Genomic DNA, 6,311 nt, shown 5'->3' with positions numbered 1-6,311 from the left:
TCAGAGTAGGCTAATTCCATAAACTTGTGAGGTAAGAATCTGCCCTATTATTTTAATGACTAGAGGCCTGGTGCATGAAATTTGTGCACAGGTGGGGTCCCTAGGCCTGGCCGGCAATCAGGGCCAATTGGGGCCAGGACGATCAGGGCCGGGCTAGAGAGGAAGTGACAGTCGCTGGGCCAGGTGCAGAAGGAATGGATGCCATATGCCGACACCGCCATCGTTGGTGCCCTGCCACTGTGCGGTCGCCCACCTCCCCCACTTCCGTCCTCCTCCTTCCCTCACTGCCATACTGCCACTGTGACAGGTGGGTGGTGGGCCCATCAGGGAAGGGATGGGGCACAGGAGGTTGGCCACCAGCCCCAAGAAGGGAGCTGGCCTTTGGCCCCCCTGGGAAAGGGGCTGTGTCCACCACCACCCACCCCCAGTTCCCCATCCCAGCCCAAGGGTGGGTCCCAATCAGGTGATCAGGGCCGGCCAGATGGGGGGAGGGACCACAGGAGGTTGGCTGGCTGAGGGGGAGGGACCAAAGAAGGTTGGCTAGCAGGCCCCGATTGGACGATCTGGGCCTGCCAGTCTGGGGGAAGGACCATGGGAGGTTGACTGGCCAGGGAAGGTTGGCTGTGAGAATGCACTGACCACCAGGGGGCAGCTCCTGCATTGAGCATCTGCCCCTTGGTGGTCAGTGCACATCATAGTGACTGGTCATTCCAGTTGTTCCTGTCATTCTGGTTGCTTAGGCTTTTATATATAGATATAGATATAGATATAGATATAGATATAGATATAGATATAGATATAGATTATATATGGAAATTACAGTAAGCATGGAGTTTCTGAGGTAAAAGAAGTGACTTCTAAAAAAAGAAATAGATTGGATGTGGAGAGAGCAGAGTGCCAGAAGAATGGCTCCTGTGTATAACACATCCAACAGCAACTTGGGCTTACTCCTCACGGGTGGCAGGACACCATGACCTTCCTGTGACGTTACGCCCTATATTTATATAAAAAATAAATAAAAATAAAAAATAGAAACTTCAAATATCTACAAAATTATACTTTTTCTATGTACATATACATGTATCTATCTATCTGTAGATAGATAGATTGATAGATAGGTATATTTACCTCTTAACCGTAATCTTTTCCCAGTCAGTGACTACAAAAGTGGCCTCTCAATATACATTCACAGAATTATAGGGTAGAAAGTTTTTTTCAAAGCTCACTCTATTCTACCACATGTCTGTATGAATTTTCTATTAGACATTTCTATATACTGCTAGTTTTTAGTACAAAGTATTATGAAATATAATTTTAAAATAGTTTTACCATGTTAATTTATAGATACCAGTTTTGTTTCTCAAGTTCTGTTTTTATTTCCATTTTGCTGTTTCCTCTTAGAACTATGGTTAAGGCAAGGCAGTTAAAATATGTTTCCTCCTAAACAAAGGTAAGTATCCTAATATATAAAAACCCAGGGTACATAGTGACTGAAGGCTCGAATGACAGGAAGTCAGTCCTGCAGTCAGTGCTGGCTTGCCGCAGTGACCCAGCACTGACTGCTGAGGGGTCTGTGGATCAGGCCTGGAGAGAGGCCCAAAGAGAGAGGTAGGGTCTGATCCGCAGCCTCCGTGGCAGCTGTTGATCAGCTGTTGCCTCTCTCTTTGTCTCCTGGCTTTTCCAGCAGCTGTGTATCTGTTTCTCTCAGCCTCTGCGGGGGCTGCGGATCAGTCCCGCATCTCTGATCAGGCCCGGAGATAGGCCCAGAGACACTAACTGACATAGAAACCAACCAATCAGAACCTAATCTGGGTGAACTGCGAAGGCAGAACCTAAGGTGGGGGCTGAGCAGGGGTTTTAAGGGCAACAGCTATTTGGTGTAAGGTGTAAGAAAGTCGTTCAATTTTTTAATGACCAGTTTGAAAGTATATTGCATATGGCTGGCTATCAGTCCAGATATAGGTATTATGTATTTTTGTCTTCCAAGAGCATCTCCACCTGATGAAAAAGGCTTTCCCCCACCCACTTAAGCAATCCTATCCTATATAATCTATCTATACTAATAAAAGAGTAATATGCTAATTAGACCGAGTTTTCCAGACTTCCGAATTCCTTCTGGACAAAGCCATGGTAGTGGGGGCCGAGGCAGCGAGGGCAGTTGGGGGCGAAATCAGCCCAGCAGGGGAGGGCTATCGGGGGGGGGGGGACATCAGGCCGGCAGGGGAGGACCATTGGGGGCGAGATCAGGTCGGCAGGGGAGGGGAGGGCAGTTGGGGGCAACCAGACTGGCAGGGGAAGACAGTTGGGGGCAAGATCAGGTCGGCAGGAGAGATCAGGCCAGGAGTGGAGGGCAGTTAGGGGCAATCAGGCCGGTAGGCAGAGGCAGTTAGGGGTAACCAGGCAGGCAGGTGAGCAGTTAAGAGCCAGCAGTCCCACATTGCAAGAGGGATGTCTGACTGCCAGTTTAGGCCCGATCCCTGTGGGATATCCCCCAAGGGGTCCCCAGTTGGAGAGGGTGCAGGCTGGGCTGAGGGACACCCCCCCCCATGTACAAATTTCGTGCATTTGGCATCTATTAATATAAGAAAGGCCAAACATCAAAATTATCTTAAATAAGGTTTTTTTATCCCTTAAAAATGTGCAAATAGATTAATAATATTTTTAAATTTGTTTAGTTTTTCATGTAATGATCATTAATTTAACCCCAGGAGGATGTCTCTCAATTTGTTCAAACATATTTGTTCAAACATTAATTTCATCTTACTGTTCTAATCCACCAATCAGCAATTCCTCTGATTACTCTTGTATTTGAGGTTTCCTATTCCTTGATCACATGTTCTACTTTTTGTTGGTTTAATCTTCATTTAGGTGGTACATAACTTCCATTACCTTTCTGAGAAAGGATGGATGGAATGTGTATGTTTTTTAGATCCTTTAGGTTTGAAAATAATTTTATTATACCCTCATGATTGATTGACAGATTGGCCTGTATAGAATTCTAAGAAGTAATTTTCCTTCAGAATTTTGAAGCATATTGAAACTTGTTTTTTTTTTCTATGAACTTGTACAACATACTTTATCTCTCTACTTGTTATTTTTGTAGAACAGAGAAAAGGGAGGTGGGTGATGCACAGAGAAAGAATTCCAGGATCTGTCTTGGGTCCCCTTTCTTTTTATTAAATTTACTAGAGGCCCGGTGCATGAAACTTGTACATGGAGGGGGGCGGTCCCCTTAGCCCAGCCTTCACCCTCTCCAATCTGGAACCCCTCGGAGGATTGTTTGACTGCTGGTTTAGGCCCAATCCTAGGGATCGGGCCTAAAGCATCAGTCGGACATCCCTCTCACAATCTAGAACCCCTGGCTCCTAACTGCTCACCTGCCTACCTGCCTGCCTGATCGCCCCTAATTGTCCCCCCTGCCAGCCAATTCACCCATAACCACCTCTGCCTGCTGGCCTGATCGCCCCTGACTGCCCCCTGCCGGCCTGGTCACCTCCAACTGACCCCCTCCACTGGCCTAGTTGCCCTTTACTGCCCTCTCTGCTGCCCTGTACACCCCCAACTGCCCCCTCTGCCAGCCTGGTCACCCCTAACTGCCTCCCAGACTATCTGGTCACTCCCAACTGTCCCCTATACTGGCCTGGTCGCTCCACGCAGCCTGCTCTTCAGTTGTTTCGTTGTCCCTCACTAACCTCCCTGTTGACCTGGTTGCTCCATGCAGCCTGCTGTTTGGTCATTACTGTTACTGTGACGGCATCCCAGACAATTTGCATATTCCTCTATTATTAGTATAGATTGGGTGACATTGATTAGATAATATAGGTCTCAAGTATACATTTCTATGATACATGATCTGTATATTGCATTGTGTGCTCACTACCCAAAGTCAAATAATCTATCACCATATATTTGGCAACTTTTATGGTTTACTACCTCCCACCCACTCCCATTCCTCTGGAACCACTAAACTGTTATCTGCGCCTATGAGTTTGTTTTATATCCCACATGAGTGAAATCAGATGATTCTTTGCTTTTTCTGACTGACATTTCCCTTAGCATAATATTCTCAAGGTCCATACATGCTGTCACAAATGGCAGTATTTCATCTTTTCTTATGGTTGAGTAGTATTCCATAGTATATATGCTCCACATCTTTTTCCAATCATCTGTAAGGACACTTTGGTTGTCTCCATGTCTTGACCACTGTGAATAATGCTGTAATGAACATAGGGGTGCATATATTTTTGTGAGTAAATGTTTTTGAGTTTTTCGGTTAGATACTCAGAAGAGGGATTGCTGGATCATATGGAAACTCTATTTCTAATTTTTTGAGGAACTGTCATACTATTTCTATAGTGGTTGTGCCAGTTTACATTCTTACCAGCAATGAATTAGAGTTAATTTTTTCCACATTCTCTCCTCTTGTTATTATTTGTCTTTATAATAGCCATTCTAAAAGGTGTGAGGTGGCATTGCATTGTAGTTTTTAATTTGCATTTCCCTAATAGCTAGTGAAGTTGAGCATCCTATAAAATAAGAAAGGAATATGCTAATTATCCATTATGCCTTAATGTTACAACCAATCTACAAGTGTTGGAGAGCTGCAGGAGAGCAGGGCAGTGAGCTACAAGCCAGGAGAGCTACAGGAGAGCGAAGCAATGAGCTAATGAGCTGCGGGAGAGCTACAGGAGGGCAGAGCAGTGGGCAGAGAGCTACAGGAGGGTGGGTCAGCGAGCTACGAGCAGCAGAGAGCTACCAGCTGTGGTGGGCAGGTGACCAGCTGAAGCAAGCGGTAGCGAGCTACTCACACACGGATTCATGCTCAGGGCTACTAGTCTATATAATAAAAGCCTAAGTGACTGTAAGGTGCAACAACCGGAGGATATGATGCGCACTGACCACCAGGAAGCAGCTCCTTTGTTGAGCGTCTGCCCCCTGGTGGTCAGTGTGCTTCCACAAGGGGAATGCCACTCAGCCAGAACCCAGGCTCACGGCTGGCAAGTGCAGTAGTGGTGGCAGGAGCCTCTCCTGCCTCTGTGGAAGTGCTAAGGAGGAGCAAGCCAAGCGCTAAGGAGCAAGCGGGCGCTAAGGAGTGAGGGATCCCGATTGGAAAGATGACCAACTGCTGGCTTAGGCCCAATCTCCAGGGGGATCGGGCCTAAGCCGGCAGTTGGATATCTCCCAAGTGGTTATAGACTGCAAGAGGGCACAGGCCAGGCTGAGGGCCCCCCCCTCCCACACCAGTGCATGAATTTCGTGCACCAGGCCTCTAGTCTTTTCATATATCTGTTGGCCATTTGTATGTCTTCTTGGGAGAAGTGTCTGTTCAGGTCATCTGCCCTTTTTTTTAACCTTCACCCAAAGATATATTTTTTATTGATTTTTAGAGAGGAAAGAAGAGGCGAGAGAAAAACATTGATGTGAGAGGCTTTGATCAGTTGCTTCCTGTAATTTGCCGACTGGGGGGGGGACTTTTGGTACATGGAACAAAGCTCCAACCAACTGAGCTACCAGGCCAGGTCCCTCTGGTCATTTTTTAAATGGATTGTTTGTTTGGTGTTGAGTTGTATGAGTTCTTAATATATTTTGAAAATTAACCCCTTGCTGGAGATGTTGTTTGCAGATATTATCTCCCAATCAGTTGGTTGCCTTTTTGTTTTGTTTTTTTTGGTGGTTTCTTTTGCTGTTCAGCTTTTTAGTTTGATACAGTCCCATTTATTTATATTTGCCTTTACTTCCCTTGCCTTTGGGGTTAAATTCATAAAGTGTTCACTATGACCAAGGTTCATAATTCAGTACCTCTGTTTTCTTATATGTAACTTATGGTTTCAGATCTTATATTTAGGTCTTTGACCTATTTTGAATTAATTTTTGTAAATGGGGACAAAGTGTAATCAAGTTTCATTCTTTTACATGTGGCTTTCTATTTTTCCCAGCAGCATTTATTGAAAAGACTTTATTTGCTCCACTGTGTTTTTCGCTCCTTTGTAAAAATTATTTGCCCATGTAGATGTGGTTCTATTTCTGGACTACGAATTCTGACCCACTGGTCTGTGTTCCTGTTTTCTGCCAATACCCTGCTGTTCTGATTATCATAGTTCTGTAGTATAAATTGAAGTCAGGTAGTGTGATACCTTCAGCTTTGTTCTTTTTCCTCAGGATTGCTTTGGCTATTCGAGGTTTTTTGTGGTTCCATACAAATCTGAATTTTTACTTCCTTTTCAATCTTAATAATGCCTTACAATTTTCAGTATATAGGTGTTTTCACATCCTTTGTTAAGTGTATTCTAGGTATATTATTATTTTTGTTG

At 45.0% G+C, this 6,311-nt stretch overlaps 1 non-coding gene across 1 annotated transcript; it reads left to right on the top strand.

Annotated features, from left to right (window-relative positions):
• The first annotated feature begins 875 nt into the window (after nt 1–875).
• Nucleotides 876–1,002, top strand: LOC132225166 (small nucleolar RNA SNORA11). Its single transcript, XR_009450804.1, has one exon. It is a non-coding gene; the product is annotated as a small nucleolar RNA SNORA11 (small nucleolar RNA).
• The last annotated feature ends 5,309 nt before the right edge of the window (nt 1,003–6,311 follow it).

Source organism: Myotis daubentonii, chromosome 1, assembly GCF_963259705.1.
Source record: "Myotis daubentonii chromosome 1, mMyoDau2.1, whole genome shotgun sequence".
NCBI classification, from domain to species: Eukaryota; Metazoa; Chordata; class Mammalia; order Chiroptera; family Vespertilionidae; genus Myotis; species Myotis daubentonii.
The sequence above is the reverse complement of the archived record's forward strand: the minus strand, read 5'-3'. Positions and strand labels throughout refer to the sequence as shown.